Source organism: Triticum urartu, chromosome 6 (assembly GCF_003073215.2).
Source record: "Triticum urartu cultivar G1812 chromosome 6, Tu2.1, whole genome shotgun sequence".
Lineage (NCBI taxonomy): Eukaryota > Viridiplantae > Streptophyta > Magnoliopsida > Poales > Poaceae > Triticum > Triticum urartu.
The window spans coordinates 567,119,491-567,140,845 of record NC_053027.1 but is presented as its reverse complement, the minus strand read 5'-3'; the positions used below and the strand labels follow the sequence as shown (position 1 = coordinate 567,140,845).

The following is a 21,355-nucleotide window of genomic DNA, read 5'->3' as shown; positions in this document are numbered from 1 at the left end:
GCGTCAGCGGCGCCGCTCTAAATCCCGCCAAAGCAAAAACGGTGATTCCGGCACGGGAGACAATACTACCCCGAATAACGCCGAAGAACACCCCCTAGAGCAAGATTCGGCACAGGAAGATGGAGAAGCCAGCCCTCATGAGAGAGCGGCAGACCGAGAGGTTGAGGATGATAACTATATGCCTCCCTCCGAGGACAAGGCAAGCCTCGACGACGACGAATTCGTCGTACCATCGGACCCCGCCGAACAAGAGCGTTTCAAACGCAGGCTTTTAGCCATGGCGAGCAGCCTCAAGAAAAAGCAGCAACAGCTTAGAGCTGATCAAGATTTGCTAGCAGACAGATGGACTGAAGTCCTTGCAGCCGAAGAGTATGAACTCGAACGCCCCTCCAAGAGTTACCCAAAGCGCAGGCCGCTACCCCGATCAGAGGAGGAAGTACCTACATCACCAGCGCACGACATGGCTGACCGTCCACCTCGCGGCCGCGACAGAGAGGCCTCTCGACCCTCCACCCAAGCCATGCCCCGGCGCCGTTCAACCAAGGCACGGGGAAATGCGCCAGACCTGCGAGACGTACTGGAGGACAAGGCAAGACAAACAAGATCGACCTACGGATCACGCAGGCGCCCCACGACGGTGATCTTCATTCCGGATACAACAAATCCGGCCAGGCCGAACACAACAGACATAGCTCCTTCGAGTTGCGTCGTGATATAGCCCAGTATAGAGGCACCGCACACCCATTATGCTTCACAGACGAAGTAATGGATCATAAAATCCCAGAGGGTTTCAAACCCGTAAACACCGAATCATATGATGGAACAACAGATCATGCGGTATGGATTGAGGATTATCTCCTCCATATCCACATGGCCCGCGGCGATGATCTACACGCCATCAAATACCTCCCGCTCAAACTTAAGGGACCGGCCCGGCATTGGCTTAACAGCTTGCCAGCAGACTCAATCGGTTCTTGGGAGGACCTGGAAGCCGCATTCCTCGACAACTTCCAGGGCACTTACGCGCAACCACCAGATGCCGATGACTTAAGCCACATAATTCAGCAGCCAGAGGAATCGGCCAGGCAATTCGGGACACGGTTCCTAACAAAGAAAAACCAGATAGTCGACTGTCCGGATGCAGAGGCCCTAGCAGCCTTCAAGCATAATATCCGCGACAAGTGGCTTGCCCGGCACCTGGGACAGGAAAAGCCGAAGTCCATGGCAACCCTCACGACACTCATGACCCGCTTTTGCGCGGGAAAAGACAGCTGGCTAGCTCGCAGTAACAACTTAGCAAAGAACCCTGGTAATTCGGATACCAAGGACAAAAGTGGCAGGACACGTTGGAATAAGCAAAAGCGCCGCGTTAGCAGCGGCAGCAACGAAGACACGGCAGTTAATGCCGGATTCAGAGGCTATAAATCCGGTCAGCGGAAAAAGCCATTCAAAAAGAATACTCGGGGCCCGTCCAGTTTGGACCGAATACTCGACCGCTTGTGCCAGATACATGGCACCCCCGAAAGGCCAGCCAATCACAACAACAGGGATTGTTGGGTGTTCAAGCAGGCAGGCAAGCTAAGAGCCGAAAATAAAGACAAGGGGCTGCATAGAGATGACGAGGAGGAGCCCAGGCCGCTGAACAACAGTGGACAGAAGGGTTTTCCCCCACAAGTATGGACAGTGAACATGATATACGCAAACCACATTCCCAAGAGGGAGCGGAAGCGTGCGCTACGGGACATATACACGATGGAGCCAGTTGCCCCAAAGTTCAACCCATGGTCCTCCTGCCCGATCACTCTTGATCGAAGGGACCACCCCACTAGCATCCGTCACGGCGGCTTCGCCGCATTGGTTCTCGACCCAATTATCGACGGATTTCATCTCACAAGAGTCCTCATGGATGGCGGAAGTAGCCTGAACCTGCTTTACCAGGATACAGTGCGGAAAATGGGCATAGATCCCTCGAGGATTAAGCCCACAAAAACGACCTTTAAAGGCGTTATACCATGTGTAGAGGCCAACTGTACAGGCTCAGTAACACTTGAAGTGGTCTTCGGGTCTCCGGACAATTTCCGAAGCGAAGAGTTAATCTTCGATATAGTCCCGTTTCGCAGTGGCTATCACGCCCTGCTCGGGCGAACCGCATTTGCAAAGTTCAATGCGGTGCCACACTACGCATATCTCAAGCTCAAGATGCCAGGCCCTCGAGGAGTAATCACGGTCAACGGAAACACCGAACGCTCCCTCCGTACGGAGGAGCACACGGCGGCCCTCGCAGCGGAAGTACAAAGCAGCCTTCTTAGGCAATTCTCCAGTCCGGCCGTTAAAAAGCTAGACACTGCCAAGCGCGCCCGGAGTAACCTACAACAAGACCGCCTGGCACGTTCTGAGCAGGCGTAGCAATGTGGCCCCAACCCCAGCCCTCGCGACATAGCGAAACCAGTGCCTCGCGTACATAACTACGCTCTAGAAATACCATGGGCGCAAGGGAAGGGGCACAATAACGGCAAACCCAAAATACGGCTTAAAACGTACTAGGGGCTGCGGAATTCTTTTTTTGAATTTTCTCTTACTTTCAGGACTCCATACTTCGGACGACCTGTTCGGCAATTCAACTGCCGCACAAACGATGCAAGATCCAGGGAAGCAGACAAGCCATGCCGCATTATGGAACTCCCAGGTGGTCTCTGTTACGAGCAGTATACCTGTTTTGGCATACAATTCCGCGGCCTGCTCCTGGCCAGGACATGTTAAATAGCCCAATATCTTTTGCTTATCGTACTACTTGTATCGTTCTGCTTTGATAGCAGCCTTTTTATAAACAATGCATAGCTTTTTGTCTATTTTTTGCATTATCCTCCTTTCATATATATGTTTATTAAATGACATGTTGCACCCGTACACCATGGTACGGCAAAACACGCCAGGGGCTTCAGTACCCCTCGGTATGGTGTGAGAAGCCCGTACACTTTCACAAGTGCGGCACCCCGAACTTATAGCACTATATGCATCGGCTCCGAATCATGATTTGGGTCAATAGTTGGGTTTGCCTGGCTCCTATGTTTTGGTGCCTTACGTTCCGCTATATCGGCTAAGGTAGCACTAGGAGAACCACTGCGATTGTGCCCCAGTTGAGCTGGGTTAAGCACCTTAGTGGAGAAAGCTAAAACTGACTGTCATGATGAGGCGAGAGACCGGTCGCTGTTCGAGAGGTTTTTCGAGTCCCTAAAGACTTATGCCACTTCGAGCGAGGAGCCGGCTTTGTCCGTCCAAGGCGTGGATAGCGCCCCAAACTCGGTCTTCAGAACTAGGGGCTTCGCCAAAATTTAAAATTATAGAGTTCTATGGCTAAGTGAGAGTGTTCAAGCATTATAGTCTGATTGCCTGGTTCGTTGTGCTAAGCGCCTCCCTCGAAGGACCCAACTATGGGAAAAAGAGCGCTCAGGTTTATCCCGAACACCCCAGCACTAGTGGCATGGGGGCAGAAGCCGACGACTGGCCATCTCTCAATTTTTTGATAAACGGCCGCACAGAAAGTAATATTTCAAATTCAACAAGCATTGCTTAGCGCATATGAACAAGTTTTCAGCGCACAGGATAAACACGAGCGAGTTCATTCAAAAATTACGTCCTTGGTACATTCATCCGCCACAAGGCGGGCACCCGCAAGAACATCCTTATAGTAGTTCTCGGGCTTGCGATGCTCCTTCCCCGGCGGTGGCCCGTCCCTCACAAGCTTCTCACCGTCCAGCTTACCCCAGTGCACCTTTGCACGGGCAAGGGCCCTACGGGCACCTTCGATGCAGACGGAGCGCTTGATGACCTCGAGCCTTGGACAGGCCTCCACCAGCCGCCGCACCAGCCCGAAGTAGCTCCCAGGCAGGGCCTCTCCGGGCCACAGCCGAACTATGAAGCCCTTCATGGCCTGTTCGGCCGCCTTGTGGAGCTCGACCAGCTGCTTCAGCTGGTCGCTCAAGGGCACAGGGTGTCCGGCCTCAGCATACTGAGACCAGAACACCTTCTCCGTCGAGCTGCCCTCTTCAGCTCGGTAGAATGCGGCGGCGTCGGATACGCTGCGGGGAAGATCTGCGAATGCCCCTGGAGAGCTCCGGATTCGGGTAAGTAACAAGTAGTTTACTTTTATATTTCTGCTTTGCATAAAGAATGCCTTACCCGCTGCTATCTTTTTCATCTCCTCCAACTCTTGGAGGGCCTTTTGGGCTTCGGCCTTGGCAGACTTGGCAGTCTCAAGGGCCGCCGCGAGCTCGGACGCTTGCGTCTTTGACTCAAGCTCCAAACTCTCATGTTTTTTCATGAGAGCCTGAAGCTCTTGCTGCACCTCGCCGACCTGGGCCCCAAGTTTCTCTTGCTCGGTACACTCCGCGGCCGCTTTCTTTTCGGCCTCGGACAGTGCCTGCTTGAGGTTCGCCACCTCAGTCGTGGCCCCTACAACAAGCAGTGCAATCCTGTTATTTTTTGCAATCACGTCTTTTTATAGGCACTTTTTCTGTAAGGTATTTTCTTACCTTCTTTCTCCTTGAGCTGCCGCTTGGCAAGGCCGAGCTCTTGCTCGGTCCGCTCGAGGCCCTGTTTCAGGGCACCCACCTCCGCAGTCAGTGCGGCGGTGGCTAGCAGTGAAGCCTGCATACGCATATTGACTCTTTGTTGTTAGACTCCTGCGAAATTTAATAGATCCTCTATTCAGCTTTTCTTTCCGAACGCCAAACAGAGCATCAGGGGCTACTGTCTATGCGGTTATATTCTTACATATTTTTTACTTACCTCGAAGCCTGTTAGAAGGCTAGCGCAAGCTTCACTCAGTCCGCTCTTGGCGGACTGAACCTTCTGGATCACCGTACTCATAATAGTACGGTGCTCCTCGTCGATGGAGGCGCCGTCAAGCACCTCCAGCAGATTGTCCGTCACCTCCGGTTGGACGGAGGCCGCCGGCTCAGAAGGCTTGCTCCTCTTGGAAGGAGTTCGCCTACCGCGGTCCGGAACTGTTGAAGATTCCGGCGCGGTGTCCGGCTCAAAGCCGGACTTGGAGCCCTGGGGGGGTCTTGTCCCCTTTACTCCTGGAGTCCGGGAGGTCGCCTTGCGGCTCCTCCAGGACCACCTCCTCCTGCCCCGGAGCTCGTTGCGACGCCACTTTGGCGTCCGCAGTGCGGGGGGAAACAGTAGGCGGAACTGAGTTCACGTCCGATGAATCCAGGAATCCGCTCGACGACTCATTGAGTTCGGCCCGGGGCGGGCTGCATAATTATGTTCGACATTAGGGAAAGCTGTGCAACAAAGGAACGTCATGAGTTACTCTGATATCCGAATACTTATGATTTCGTCGGACGCTTGGCCCTATCTGGCCACTCCTCTTCGTCCTCTTCGGCGTCTGGGGAGTAGTTCGGCGGAGGGGTCTTCCTCTTCCTGGACCCTTCGGCCTCCCCCATTGGGGCGGCCTTCCTTTCCTTTCCTCCCCCCGCTGGAGGGGGAGAGTGTTCTTCTTCCTCCTCCTCGTTCTCACGGGAGGAGAGCGTCTCGGACTCGTCGAATGACGAGTCCGACACCACCACATTACGGGCACTCTTTTGAGTCCCCGTGGCCTTCTTCTTCTTGGCCTTCTTCTCCGGCACCACATAAGGCGCCGGAACCATCAGCTTCACTAGGAGAGCAGGGGATGGGTCTTCGGGCAAGGGAGCCGGACAGTTAATCAATCCGGACTGCGCCTGCCAAGCCTGTCAAAGGTGAGGGAGTTTAGATCCCGCATAGAGTCAAACTATGAAAAAACTTAACATCCTGTAAAAGGTGAAAATAGCTTACCTCGCTAGCGTGACGCTGCGAGCTGTATCCGCGGTCCTCGGAAGCGAATGTGGGAGCCTCAGCGCCTTTGGTTAGCACCTTCCAGACGTCTTCATACGTCGTGTCGAAGAGCCGGTTAAGGGTTTGGTGCTGCGCCGGGTCGAACTCCCATAGATTAAAGCCCCGTTGTTGACACGGGAGGATCCGGCGGACGAGCATAACCTGGAGTACATTGACAAGCTTGATTGGCTTGCTCACCAGGGACTGGATGCATGTCTGCAATCCGGTCACCTCTTTTTCGTCGTCCCACGACAGGCCCGTCTCTTTCCAGGACATAAGCCGCGTGGGGGGTCCGGATCGGAACTCGGGGGTTGCGATCCATTTCGGATCGCGCGGCTCGGTGATGTAAAACCACCATGATTGCCACCCCTTCAGGGTCTCCACGAAGGAGCCCTCGAGCCATAGGACGTTGGCCATCTTGCCCGCCATGGCGCCTCCGCACTCCGCCTGGCTACCGCGCACCACCTTGGGCTTGACGTTGAAGGTCTTGAGCCAGAGGCCGAAATGGGGGCGGATGCGGAGGAAAGCCTCGCACACGACGATAAACGCCGAGATGTTGAGGACGAAGTTCAGGGCCAGATCGTGGAAATCCAGGCCATAGTAGAACATGAGCCCCCGGACAAATGGGTGGAGTGGGAAACCCAGTCCGCGGAGGAAGTGGGGAAGGAATACTACCCTCTCATGGGGCCTTGGGGTGGGGAGAAGCTGCCCTTCCTCGGGAAGCCGGTGCGCGATGTCCTTGGACAAGTATCCGGCCTTCCTTAGCTTTTTGACATGGCCCTCCGTGACGGAGGAGACCATCCACTTGCCTCCCGCTCCGGACATTGCTGGAGGAGGTTGAGGTAGGAAGTGCGGGCTTGGGCGCTGGAGCTCGAGTGCGCAAGAGATGGATAGGCAAAGGAGGAAGAAGGCGTAGGTAAAAAGGTGGATCCTTATCCCCTTATATGGGCGGATGCGGTTGTGCGTCCCCACCAGCCTAGTAAAACTCGCTTGCCTCCCAAGCGCCGTGATAAATGGCGCAGTTGGGTTACCCACGTCTGTATTGATGAGAATCCCGTAAAAGGGGGGACACGATCTCTGCTTTGACAAGACGTGCCAAGGAAACCGCCTCGCAAAACGTGCTGAGGTGGAAAAGTAAAAACGATTCGAGTAAGGGACTTGGCCGTAGTGTGATGTCACGCTGCGGAATATGTCAGCAGATTAGATTTGTGTTAATATTATTCTCTCTATGGCAATATGTGGAAACTTATTTTGCAGAGCCGGACACTATCCTTGGTGTTTAAAATCTTCTTGAAGAACTTGGAGGAGGAACCTGCCTTGCAATGCCGAAGACAATCTGCGCGCCGGACTCGTCGTCATTGAAGCCAGGTTCAGGGGCTACTGAGGGAGTCCTGGATTAGGGGGTGTTCGGGTAGCCGGACTATACCTTCAGCCGGACTCCAGGACTATGAAGATACAAGATTGAAGACTTCGTCTCGTGTCCGGATGGGACTTTCCTTGGCGTGGAAGGCAAGCTTGGCGATGCGGATATTCAAGATCTCCTACCATTGTAACCGACTCTGTGTAACCCTAACCCTATCCAGTGTCTATATAAACCGGAGGGTTCTAGTCCGTAGGACAACTTAATCATACAACAATCATACTATATGCTAGCTTCTAGGGTTTAGCCTCCTTGATCTCGTGGTAGATCTACTCTTGTACTACCCATATCATCAATATTAATCAAGCAGGAGTAGGGTTTTACCTCCATCGAGAGGGCCCGAACCTGGGTAAAAACATCGTGTCCCTTGTCTCCTGTTACCATCCGCCTAGACGCACAGTTCGGGACCCCCTACCCGAGATCCGCCGGTTTTGACACCGACAGGAAACGTTCAAGAGAACGGGGTTGATGGAGTCGTACTCGACGTGATTCAAATCACCGATGACCAAGTGCCGAATGGACAGCACCTTCGCGTTCAACACACGTACGGTTGGTAAGACGTCTTCTCCAACTTGATCCAGCAAGGGGGAAGAAGAGGTTGACAAAGATCCAGCAGCATGACGGCGTGGTGGTGGAAGCAACGGTGATCTCGGCAGGGCTTCGCCAAGCGCAGCGAGACGGAGGAGTGTCACGGGAGGGAGAGGGAGAGGCCAGGGGCTTGGGTGCGCAGCCCTCCCTCCCCCCCCCCCACTATATATAGGGTGCCTAGGGGGGGCGCCGGCCCTAGGAGATCCAATCTCCTAGGGGGGGTGGCGGCCAAGGGGGTGCCTTGCCTCCCAAGGCAAGGGTGGCGCCCCCACCGCTAGGGTTTCTAACCCTAGGCGCAGGGGGAGGCCCAAGAGGGGGCGCACCAGCCCACTAGGGGCTGGTTCCCCTCCCACTTCAGCCCATGGGGCCCTCCAGGATAGGTGGCCCCACCCGGTGGACCTCCGGGACCCTTTCGGTGGTCCCGGTACAATACCGGTGACCCCCGAAACCTTCCCGATGGCCGAAACTGGACTTCCTATATATAAATCTTTACCTTCGGACCATTCCGGAACTCCTCATGACGTCCTAGATCTCATCCGGGACTCCGAACAACTTTCGGGTTACCGTATGCTAATATCTCTACAACCCTAGCGTCACCGAACCTTAAGTGTGTAGACCCTACGGGTTCGGGAGACATGCAGACATGACCGAGAAGCCTCTCCGGTCAATAACCAACAGCGGGATTTGGATACCCATGTTGGCTCCCACATGCTCCACGATGATCTCATCGGATGAACCACGATGTCGAGGTTCAATCAATCCGTATACAATTCCCTTTGTCAATCGGTACGTTACTTGCCCGAGACTCGATCGTCGGTATCCCAATACCTCGTTCAGTCTCATTACCGGCAAGTCACTTTACTCGTACTGTAATGCATGATCCCGTGATCAACCACTTGATCACATTGAGCTCATTATTATGATGCATTACCGAGTGGGCCCAAAGATACCTCTCCGTCATACGGAGTGACAAATCCCAGTCTCGATTCGTGCCAACCCAACAGACACTTTCGGAGATACCTGTAATGTACCTTTATAGTCACCCAGTTACGTTGTGACGTTTGGCACACCCAAGGCACTACTACGGTGTCCGGGAGTTGCACAATCTCATGGTCTAAGGAAATGATACTTGACATTCAGAAAAAGCTACAGCAAACGAACTACACGATCTTTGAGCTATGCTTAGGATTGGGTCTTGTCCATCACATCATTCTCCTAATGATGTGATCCCGTTATCAATGACATCTAATGTCCATAGTCAGGAAACCATGACTATCTTTTGATCAACGAGCTAGTCAACTAGAGGCTCACTAGGGACGTGTTGTGGTCTATGTATTCACACATGTATTACGATTTCTGGATGACACAATTATAGCATGAACAATAGACAATTATCATGAACAAAGAAATATAATAATAACCATTTTATTATTGCCTCTAGGGCATATTTCCAACAATAACTGCTTGTGTGATCATGCACAATATGATCGTAGAAAACAAGCGCCTGGAACGTCTGTACGATCAAGGGTTTCAGTTTCAGGGTGAGAATGTTGTGCTTGAGCATGGAGGACCGGTAACGTTTGAACAGTTCACCTAATTTCATCATGACATGTGTGATTGGGAAACTCACGTGCAACTACAAAATGATTTGATTGAGTATATGTGGGCTCATGTTGGCAACCAATAGATGTATCTCCTTTTATTCGTTTGCAAAACTATGTGAGACATTTTATTTTTATTTGGCTTGTAAAACTATGCTATTTTATTCTGTTCAAACTATGTTATTTGACTATATGTTTAAATGCAAATTCGTCAATGCAAAATTGAGCTATTTGTTGAAATCGGGCGGCCAGCCGACCACGCCGGCACATATGGGTTGGTGCGCTGCTGACCCATATCTAAAACAAGGCGGACGCCGGACGGGCGGCCGACCCAAACAGACAAAAAACAGACGAAATCGCAGTCCGTTTGGGTCGCCTCATCGGTGTTGTTCTTGGCAAGCATGTCGGTGTAACCATGGACATATTTCAGTTTTGTGGCGCTTACTGGAGATGTACGTCAGTACGTGGAGCTTCCTTGGTGATATATCTACTCAGATCTAAAAATAGACTGACCAGACACCCATGACCTTCATGTAGAGCATCCACTTCGGCAGGAAGACAAGTGCTCTGTTTGTTCTCCTTCTTAGTTTGCTAATGGTTACAAATTTGTTCTTTGTGCTTTGCTTGGATCGGTACTAAATTTGTACATTGTTCCTCTTGTGTGCAGCTATGTTAATACCATCTATGTATCTTTTACAAGAAAACTAATCTCTACTGCATCTCCTTTTGAAATAGAGGATATAAAAATTGCTATTGTTTCACCTTCTTAAGAACAGTCAAATGATTAATTCAGTGTGCTAGGGCTTGATATAGATAAGTTCATCTAGATATCATCCATTACTAGAAGTGTTGGGCGCAATTTGCAGCGTCGTTTGTGTTGTTAGGTTTCTTAAAAAATCACTTTGTTTCAAAATATAAGGTCTATTACTTTTAAAGAAGTCATTCCTTTTAAGTTTGATCAAATTTTTAGAGAAATATATCAAAATCCATATCAAATCGGTATTTTTAGATTTATCATGAAATGAATTTCCATACCTATTTTGTTTAATATTATGGATGTCAATATTTTGTCTCTGAACTTGGTCAAAGTTAAAGAAATTTGACTTTCTAAAAAACTAATACCACTTATAGTTTGAAACTGATGGAATATTTAATTTGGCGGGTGTGGGAGATGATAGTGTGTTTTATTTTTATTTATAATGCGATGATTTGATGGACCTTTCGTGATGTGATTATGTGTTATCTACTAACCAACACATGTTGATGTCTGGAAATCTCTATATCGGTGGTCGCATGTACTATATTGGTGCGACAATATCACATGGTGATGCTTCCTTATTTTAGTTGGTGGGAGGGTGTGCGGGATTGATATGTTTTTATAGGCCGGTTGCTGCAGAATGATTTGAAAAATCATTGGCCCAGTCAAAATAGTAAACCAAATCCAAAATTGAATACCTTAATTGAATGAAAATGAACGAGCTTCCAAATTAGGAAACATGGTGAATTAAAATATTGAGCGAGAGAGATTGAGAAATTGTTACCCCGGTCAAAATCAGATGGCCTGGTTTTAATTGAATACCTCAATTAATTGTGATGCATTAAAAATTAGGAAGTAAAGTGTATAGTATAAATGAATTGAATGAGAGAGATTTGAGAAATTGTTGACCCGGTCAAAATCTGGTAACCTAATTCTAATTGAAGACCTTAATTAATTGTGGGCTCTTTAAAATTAGGGAGCTTAGTGTTATAGAGGATTCCACGAGATGAGTGTTCATCTTATTTTGTCCATAGTTTGTCTGGAATTTTAATAGTTCATTTGCTTTCGTTATTAATTGAGGTTTTGCAACAAAAAAATCATCAAATGTGTTTTCCCTTGCAGAAAAGGAATTCACTTTTTTCATGGAGAGGCATTCATATGGATTGTCCGCTCTCAGTTTGATCAAATGCAGTCCTGGTAAGTTTTTTCTTTACCATGATCATAATATATCATAGACGGATGGTTTAAAAATATGATGGTTTACTTTGTACAAACTTGATGTGATAGCCATGTCTATATAGATGCAAAGTGTTGAATTCATCGAGAACATGAGATTCCTATTATGGTTGAATTTTAGCAAAACTAGAGGACGCTAGCTTTTATAGGATATAATGTTATAGTTTTTCACTTTGTACTTTTTTTGCATCTTCTTCTCATTAATGTGATGTAAAGAAAAAATAAAAAGGTTAAGCATTTGTGTGAGTACATCGATGCATGTATGGTTGTGCCGATCTGATTCTTTTTATGGGTATCTGATTTTCTTCGGGGTAGGAATTGGAGACAGTGTGTTTGATTTTCACCAGTCAATTTTGGCTGTATGCCATGCTCGTTAGTGTGCTCGGAGTCACGGACGAGAGATTTGCAGGGAGGTATTGTACGCCTATACCTCGTCTGCTATGCTTACGACGGGATTTGTCTGATTAATGTATGATTGTACAACAATGCACATCAAACCGGTAAAACGAGATCGGACACCGAAATATCGTAGACGCAGACGTTAGGATACCTCGTTCGTATGGATCCATAGGGCATCTCCAATAGGGAGAGGCTTCTGTAGACGCTCGGCCAAAGGAAAAATATGATTTTGTGCTAAGCGCCTGTGTAAGAGGTATCCAATGCTGGTAGGATTCTGCCGATACCTTTTTTTAGGGCATGTACAATGCCCGACGCTTGATTAGGAGCTTATAGACGAAAAGAAGGTATTATTAAATTAAAAAAATCTAGGCGCCCATGTCTTACAACACGAGACGCTAGACTGCCAGTGCTAATTGAACGCTAATTTAGCTGGCTATGCGCCGCATGCGAGAGAGATAGGAGCGAAGCGCCCGATGCATCCCTTTGCGTCGACCCAGCGCTTTTCCAAGCACCGCGCGTTGGAGATGCCCTTAGGGCATCTACAATGCTGGCCGCCTGACCAGGCGTCCAGGATTCGAAGCATGTAACTGCCAATCGATCGGGATATCGGTGGGAATTAGATCCTGGCGCCGACCGCAAGCGCCCGCGTTGGACATGCCCTTAGGAGGGTTCTATGGATATCTAACTAATCTCTATCTCTTTACTACCTAAAATAAACGGAGTGTTTCGTTTCCCGTCATACGTCAATTTTTCGTCCAACCCCTTCGTTCGCCCCTCCCCACCCCTCCTTTGGTTTTCCTCCCCGTCCCGATTTTCTATTTTGCACGATTTTTATTTGACCGGCAGGATCGCATTAGGCTAGTCATAGTGGGAGTAACTTAGCTAGTAACATAACACATCCCAAGACAAGTTTGCTTATGTGGCACCTAATTAATGAGGAGAGAGGTGTTTGGAGTAACATATTATATTACCATCACATAACGCTTCTCAAGAAATGTTGAGTCTATAAGCTAATAAATGCAACCATATATGATACTACTTCTATGACACTTTGCACTATAAAGGTAGTAACATAGACTAGTGTCATATGCATGACACTAGTCTAAGTTACTCCCCACTATGACCAGCCTTAGTCTTTTCATGGTAACCTAACAAATATTCTTTGGTAACCCAATAAATTCGGATCAGTCTCCTGTAATCAAGGGCCAATCTCCCTCACATAACCAATCTCCCAATCATTCAGTTGGAAAATAAATCCCAGACAATAGTTATGGAAAATATATCTTTCCCTGAATGTACTCCCGCAATCTCTCAAGCGTAAATATCTCTCTCCAGAGAAATTATATGTCTCCCGATTTTGCCGCATCTCTTCCTCTCCCAGGCTATTGAACCTCTCGCTCTCAGCCGACCCTCTCTCCAAGAAAAACAACGCGATCCAGAAAATCTCACGTGGTGCCCTCTCGTTTCCAAGCCATGGATGAGTTCAAGCAAAAGAGTTGGAGGTGCAACGCAAAAATCAATATGCATGCCATCCTTCTTCGGGGATGCCTTGCATGGCCCATGTAAGAGATCATGTACGCCCTTGTAATTCCCATCTTGCGGGCTAGCGAATCAACTTGCTTCCCGTTGGACCGGGTTCCTGCATGCGTTTTCGTTTTTCTATTCTTGCTCTATTTTTGTGTGTGATCAAGGTCCATAAAATGAAATGCAAGAAACGGAGCCTGGTTGATTTGTTTGTTTCTTCTAAGGCAGGGAATCCATGTTTTGTTAGTGAAGGAAGTACATTTTCCTCTTTCTTAATCATGACTTTCAGGTTATTCTAAGTTAATTTAGTACATAGAATGTGTGCTATATATAAAAGGTCCACACAGGCTTGTACTAGATAGTTTACGATTACGAGAATAGACACAATGGGTTTTTGGTACATCTTGTAAAAGACATAGCTGCTCGAACTATTTTTAAACGATGGAGTTATATAGCATCTTGAGTTTAATTGATATTATGGCAATGTCATCACCGGCAGCACCAACAGCAACAATGACGGCCAGCTCATGAAGCGAAGAAGAAGAAAAACAACAACGAAAGTTATTTATCGGCTAAAAAAAGTTGACAGTATTTATGTCCTAAGAGTAAATGTTATACATAATATTAGAGTTTGTATGACCCCGCTGCAACGCACGGGCAATTACCTAGTAAAACAAACACACGAAAGACTTGGATCGCCTGACGACAGACTAGGTGTCGATGCCAGCAGAATTCCCATGCTCGGTGGGAATCTAGCACAACGGCTGGGATTTGTACCCTAGCGCTTGCCGATAGCGCCCGCGTTGTAGGTGTCCTTAGGAGCATTGAGTGGTGGCGAAAGGAGTGTCATCGCCTGCAGCGCGGGTAATTGGCCAGGCCTAGTGACATGACCAAATTACACGCCTCTTTCCGGCCACAACCCTACAAGCTTTCACCCAAAGAAAGCGAGCAACAGATAGAATGTTTTTTTTCTTTCTCTGCCCTTTCCCCTTACATTTTTGCTTTTGTTTTTCCTCTCCCATTTTTGGTAAAAAAATGTTCATCGCACGTTACAAAAATATTCAGGGAATGTAAAAGTTTATACTCGCGGTTTTTGAAAGAAGTTTGACAATTGAATAAAATGTTTCTGACATTTACAAAATGTTCGCTCATTTCAAAATATATTCATCACACTTTTTTAAACATTCTTTAAAAATATAAAATTTTGTTTACGTAATTTGGAAAAATATCCGTACAATTCAAAAAAAACATGACATTCAAAAAACTAACACACATTTACAAATTTGTTCATGGTTTTTTTAAATGTTAGTGAAATATCAAATTTTGTTTGGGCAAATTTTATAAACGTCACTAACATATAAAAATTCTTTTCTCCATTCAAAAGTGTTTGTAACACTTAAAAAATTTACGCATGTTTTAAGAAAATGTTCATGACATTTCTAAAAAAATGTTGAACACGTGTTAAAAACATGTTCAATATGCATTTGACAAATATTCAACATGTGTTCAAATAAGTGTTCAATGTATATTTGAAAAAAGTTCAATGCGTATCTAATTTTTTTCAACATGTATACAAATAATGTTCAACGTGTATTCAACAAATTGGACATGTATTTAAAAATAGAATAAAACAGGAAAATGGAAAAAGGAAATGAAAATCTATAAAAACGGGTAGAGAGAAATACAAATGAGAAGTAGAAGAAAAGTTGCCAGGAACATTCCCGAAACAAGATGGAAGGTTCCTCCAACTTCTCCTTAAAAGCTTCTCAAAACTATTAGATACCACATTGTTGGGCCAGCCCATTTCTCAAAACTTCTCCATAGGTGAGCGCTGCTTATGTCCCACAACAAGCGAGGCATTGCATTTGCGACGGGATTATGCAACTAAGGTTGCGCACAAGCCATAACAAACCTCCCGTGATGCATTAGGCCGTGTGGTCCTTCGTCTATATTTTTTGGCCCAACCCGGTGCAAGACATCAGGTCATGCTAGCTTCACACGCAAACCGTCGGTCGTGCTCTGCCTAGCCACCTAGACTTGGGCATGTCAGAAAAATCCAGCCCAAGTCTCGACAGAGAGAGAGAGGGGGGGGGGGAGAGAGAGGTATTGCTTCGCATATAAACACCTCAAAAAATACATGAGGGTTATTTTGCACCCAAAAAGCCTTGAGCAAGATACCTTGTATATGGTGACCAGTCGGTGCGATTGTGACATGTTCTCTCATATTTAACCAGGTTAAATCATCCCATGAGCTACACAAGTATTGTGCATATTTGGAACAAGTTTATAGATCAATGGTGCATTTTAGTCATTTCACTATCATTGCCTCATCGACAAAACCTCCTTGTCTTCACATTGTTTCCCCTCTAGCTCGTACCATTTCAAAGGACCCCATGGGCACTTCTCGAATAATCTCACATGTCTGTGATCCACCTTCTATCACTATCCGCCTTCTCCCTCCAGCCAGGCGAGGATGGACTATTTTTGTCTCCATGCTTTGATGGGGTTTCGTGCCGTAGCACAGGCATCTTACTAGTGTTTCAAAAGAAACTTGATAGAAGCCAACCGGTGATGAACATCCTAAATTTAGCACCACTTCATAACCTTCTCCAGACCAACATGCCAAGGATCTTCCCAAACTGAAGGACAAGAAGTAGCTCATGCCGGGTTGCCAAACTAAATTTTGCGGGACTTAACTGTTCTCTCAAACTCATCGATAATGATGTCAGGAAAATATCTTTTGAGATTTAGATACCCTTGGCTTGCGAGCATCATTCATTCGATTCAAAGAGATCATAAATTCAATGCAAGCATCTTCGAGGTTGCTGCAATGAAGCTGCTCAGCTAGAGCTAATATTGTAGCCACAGTCTCAACATCAAGACTCTTGTATAGCATGCCTTCACATATCACTTTCATCCTTTCCATCACATACTTATCGGCAGCCACAATTAAGTGCTTAACCATTTCTCTTTTGTCATCATCATCAAGATCAACCATGGAAGGCAATGAATCCATGTAGATGAAGTGAAGAAATGCCTTGAAAACAGTAGGTTGCATGTCGTCGATAGTTATGTCCGGTGACTTTGTCCCCTGTAGCTATAGGCTCGTAGAACTTGGCGTCGAAAACCGCCGACCGCATCTGAAGCAAAATCTTATGAGCGGGAAATACATCCCCTTGAACCTTGAAAGTCACATCTGCTCCTTTCTTCCCCTGTAGCAATGTTGCAAGATTATCCGAAAGTTCAGAGGGCGGCGTAGGGATCTATAGTTCTTCCTTGATAACACGGTATTCATGAACTTTGGAAAGCCTCAAGATGGGCTTTTAGGGTCGAACACTTTTGTCACTCAGCATACCGCCTTAATCGCCTGCCCACTAACTACATCTAGAGGCCACAACATGTAGTACGCCCTTACCATGGCGTTCTTGGTCGGGAGCTTGAGGAAGACAGAGGCGTAACCTTGGCTCCCCGAAACCGTCAGGGTAGTAGAGGATGCACCATTCGTAGCCGCCGATAGAGAATGGCGGAGAAGAGCGCAATGCGCCTCTACCAAGGCCCTTGAGCAGGTTGTTGCCGGCAATCTCGAACACGGCCGTGGCCTCCCTCGTCTCTTGTGTGCGCCTTAATAGCACCCTCACTATTGAACCCTGCGATGCTACCATCATGGAAGTTGGGAGGAGGAGGGGATCGGGATGAGTTGTAGCTCTCGATGAAGGCCCTTGGCGATGCTATTGGTGGTGGTGGTGAGGGAGGGGGAGTGGCGGCGGCACGACGGAAGAAAGTGACCAGGCGGAATGGGGAAGGTTAGGGTTTCGACATTGCAAAGGGGAAGTTTTGTGATGTTGTGTAGTGTTTATATAAGAATATAAGATAAGAATTAGTACTAACTCTTATTCTTAGGTTTTTATGATTTTATTGGATGGCACAAGAAACAAGTGGTTCCCTGTTCGCACACAGCCACATCACTGTGTACCTCCGGTGTTGAGCGTGGTACGCAGGACACGTTGCCAGGGGAGCCTCCATTTCACTTTGAGCATATGTTAGAGCCTCCAACATCTCAAGCAGTGTCGTCCATTTTCATCTACCACGTTAGCACTCTTTCCATCCTACCATGCCACCATCCCAAATATGTAGTGTACCTCAAGATCGAGGATTGGGCAGTGTACCTGGTCCACGATTTAACATGAGTCTTCTAGATTGAGAACTCCAGGGAATTCTAATATACATGCCTGAGAGTTCACATCTATAGTTCAATACTACTGAAATTCAAACTACTATGATCAGATTGTAAAGTACTCCCTCCATTCCCAAATATAAGATGTTCAACTGATTCAAAAGGAAACTTCTAAAAGACAGAAGGTTCTCATGACAGTGGCATGCAGACAAAAAGCTTACCACCTAATTATCACATCAATTATAGCCCAAGAAGCAAAGAGAAGAACCAATACCACGGGTTGCACAATCTGAAAAAGAGGAATAGCATGAACTAGGCATAAAAAGTTATGCATACTATTATAATACGGGTGAAATTTTCAATGATATGATATTATCAACTACAAGCAGAACATCATGCCAATGTATATATAGAAAGTTCAGAATTCCAGGGATCAACTATCTTGTTTCCTTTTCAAAAAGTTTAGTTTTTTTTCTCAATCTGGGAAAGTACAAAGTAATATGGACTATTATGGGTATAGAAGATAGATAACCAGAATGGAAACGGAAAAGGATGAGGCATAGAAAAAAGTGTTAGTGAAATATCAAATTTCGTTTGGCAATTTTTAAAAATGTCATTAACATAACGGAAACTTTTTTCTATTGAAAAAATGTTGGTAACACTAAAAAAATTACACATGTTTTAAAAAATGATCACGGCATTTTTCAAAAATGTTAGATGCATGTTAACAAAATGTTCCGTATGCATTTGACAAACGTTCAACATGTATCCAGATAAGTGTTCAATGTGTATTCGAAATAGTTCAATGTGTATCTAATTTTTTTAACATGTATACAAAAAATGTTCAACGTGTATTCAACAAAAGCCGACATGTATTTAAAAATAGAAAAAACAAATATGAAAAATAGAAAAGAAAATTAAAATCGATAAAAATGGGTTGAGAGAAATACAAAAGAGAAGTAGAAGGAAAGCTGCTAGGAACCTTCCCAAAACCAGATGGAAGGTTCCTCCAACTTCTCCTTAAAAGCTTCCCAAAACTATTAGATACCACATTGCTGGGCCAGCCCATTTCATCGATCCATGTAGGTGAGGGCTGCTTTTGTCCCACAACAAGCGAGGCATTGCATTTACGATGGGATTATGCCACTAATGTTGCGCACGGAACGTAACAACCCACCCGTGATGCACTAGGTTATCTGGTCCGTCATCTATATTATTTGGCCCAAGCCGGCGCAAGACATCAAGTCATGCTAGCTCTGCACGCAAACCATCGATCGTGCTCTGCCTAGCCATCTGGCCTCAGGCATGTCAGAAAAATCCTGCCGAAGTCTCGGATGATGGGAAGAGAGAGAGAGAGAGAGAGAGAGAGGGAGGGAGGGAGAGAGAGTGGTATTGCTTGGTATAGGAACACCTGAAGAAATTCATGAGGGTTATTTTTGCACAAAAAAGCCTTGAGCAAGGTTCCTCGCATATGGTGACCAGTCGGTGCGATTGTGACATGTTCACTCATATTTAACCAGTTGAAAACATCCCATGAGCTACACAATTATTGTGCATATTTGGAACAAGTTTATAGAAAGTGGTGCATTTTAGTCATTTCTCTATCATTGCCTTGTCGACAAAACCACATTGTCTTCACACTATTTTCCCTATTGCTCATACCGTTTCACAGGACCCCATCGGCACTTCTCGAACAATCTCACTTGTTTCCACCTTCTATCCCTATCGGCCTTCTCCCTTCATCCAAGCGAGGATGGACTATTTTTGTCTCCATACTTTGATGTGGTTCCATGGCATAGCACGGGCATGTTACTAGTGTATCAAAAGTAACTCGATAGAAGCCAACCGGTGATGGGCATCCTAAATTTAGCACCACTTCATAACCTTCTCAAAACCAACATGCCAAGGATCATCCGGAACTGAAAGATAACCAGTAGCTCATGCCGGTCGGCATACTAAATTTTGCAGGACTTAATTGTTCTCTCAAACACATCGATTATGATGCCAGGAAAAGATCTTTTGAGATGTAGATACCCTTGGCTTGCGAGAACATCATTCATATTATTCGAACAGAGCATCAATTCAATGCAAGCATATTTGAGGTTGTTGCAATGAAGCTACTAAGTTAGAGTTAATATTGTCGCTGCGGTCTCGGCATCAAGACTCTTCCATCGAATGCCTTCACATATCACCTTCATCCTTTTCGTCGCATACTTATGAGAAATAAGTGCTTAACCATTTCTCTTTTTTCATCATCATCATCAAGATCAACCATGGAAGGCAATGAATCCGTGTAGAAGAAGTGAAGAAATGCCTTGAATATAGCAGGTTGCAATTCGTCGATAGTTATGTCATGTGACTCGTTGTCCTCGATAGCCATACGCCCATAAAACTTGGTGTCAAAGACCGCCGACTGCATCGCAAGAAAAATCTTATTAGCAGAAAATATATCCCCTTGAACCTTAAAAGTCACTTCTGCTCCTTTCTTCCCCTCTAGCTATGTTGCAATATTATCCGAAAGTTCAAAGGGCAGCACATGATCTCTAGTGCTTCCTTGATAACCCGGACTTCGCACTACATCATGAGACAATTGTTCCCCACGTACGCCGGCTTGGTGGTCTTCATGAACTTAATTTGGAAAGCCCCAAGATGGGATTTTAGGGTCGAACACTTTTGTCACTCAGCATACCGCCTTAATCGTCTGGCCACTAACCGCATCTAGAGGCCACAACCTGTAGTATGCCCTCACCATGGCGTTCTTGGTCGGGGGCTTGAGGAAGACAGAGGCGCAACCTTGGCTCCCCGAAACTGACGGGGTAGTAGAGGATGCACCAGTCGTAGTCGCCGATAGAGAATGGCGGAGAAGAGCGCAATGCGCCTCTACCAAGGCCCTTGAGCAGGTTGTTGCCGGCAATCTCGAACACGACCATGGCCTCCGTCGTCTCTTGTGTGCGCCTCAATAGCACCCTCACTATTGAACCCTGCGATGCTACCATCATGGAAGTTGGGAGGAGGAGGGGATCGGGGTGAGTTGTAACTCTCGATGAAGGCCCTTGGCAATGATATTGGGGGTGGGGGGGAGGGAGGGGGGTGGCGGCGGCGCGGCGGAAGAAAGTGACCAGGCAGAATGGCAAGGTTAGGGTTTCGAGTTTGCAAAGGAGAAGTTTTGTGATGTCGTGTAGTGTTTATATAAGAATATAAGATAAGAATTAGTACTAACTCGTATTCCTAGGTTTTTATTATTTTATTGGATGGCACAAGAAACAAGTGGTTCCCTGTTCGCACACAGCCACATCACCGTGTACCTCAGATGTTGAGCGCGGTACGCAGGACACGTTGTCGGGGGAGCCTCCGTGTCACCTCAAGCATACGTTAGAGCCTCCAACATCTCAAGCAGTGCCGTCCATTTTCATCTACGACCTTAGCACACTTTCCATCCTACCATGCCACCATCCCAAATATGTAGTGTACCTCAAGATCGAGGATTGGCCAGTGTACCTGGTCCACGACTTAACATGAGTCTTCTAGATTGAGAACTCCAGAGAATTCTAATATACATGCCTGAGAGTTCACATCTACAGTTCAGTACTACTGAAATTCGAGCTACTATGATCAGATTGTAAAGTACTCCCTCCCTTCCCAAATATAAGATGTTCAACCGATTCAAAAGGAAACTTTTGAAAGACAGAAGGTTCTCATGACAGTGGCATGCAGATGAAAGGCTTGCCACCTAATTATCACATCGATTATATCCCAAAAAGCAAAGAGAAGAACCAATACCACGGGTTGCACAATCT

At 46.6% G+C, this 21,355-nt stretch overlaps 2 pseudogenes; both read right to left on the bottom strand.

Annotated features, from left to right (window-relative positions):
* Positions 1–16,060: 16,060 nt before the first annotated feature.
* LOC125517066 lies at positions 16,061–17,046 on the bottom strand (annotated as a pseudogene).
* Positions 17,047–19,513: 2,467 nt separating this feature from the next.
* Positions 19,514–20,488, bottom strand: LOC125517065 (annotated as a pseudogene).
* Between the last annotated feature and the right edge of the window lie 867 nt (positions 20,489–21,355).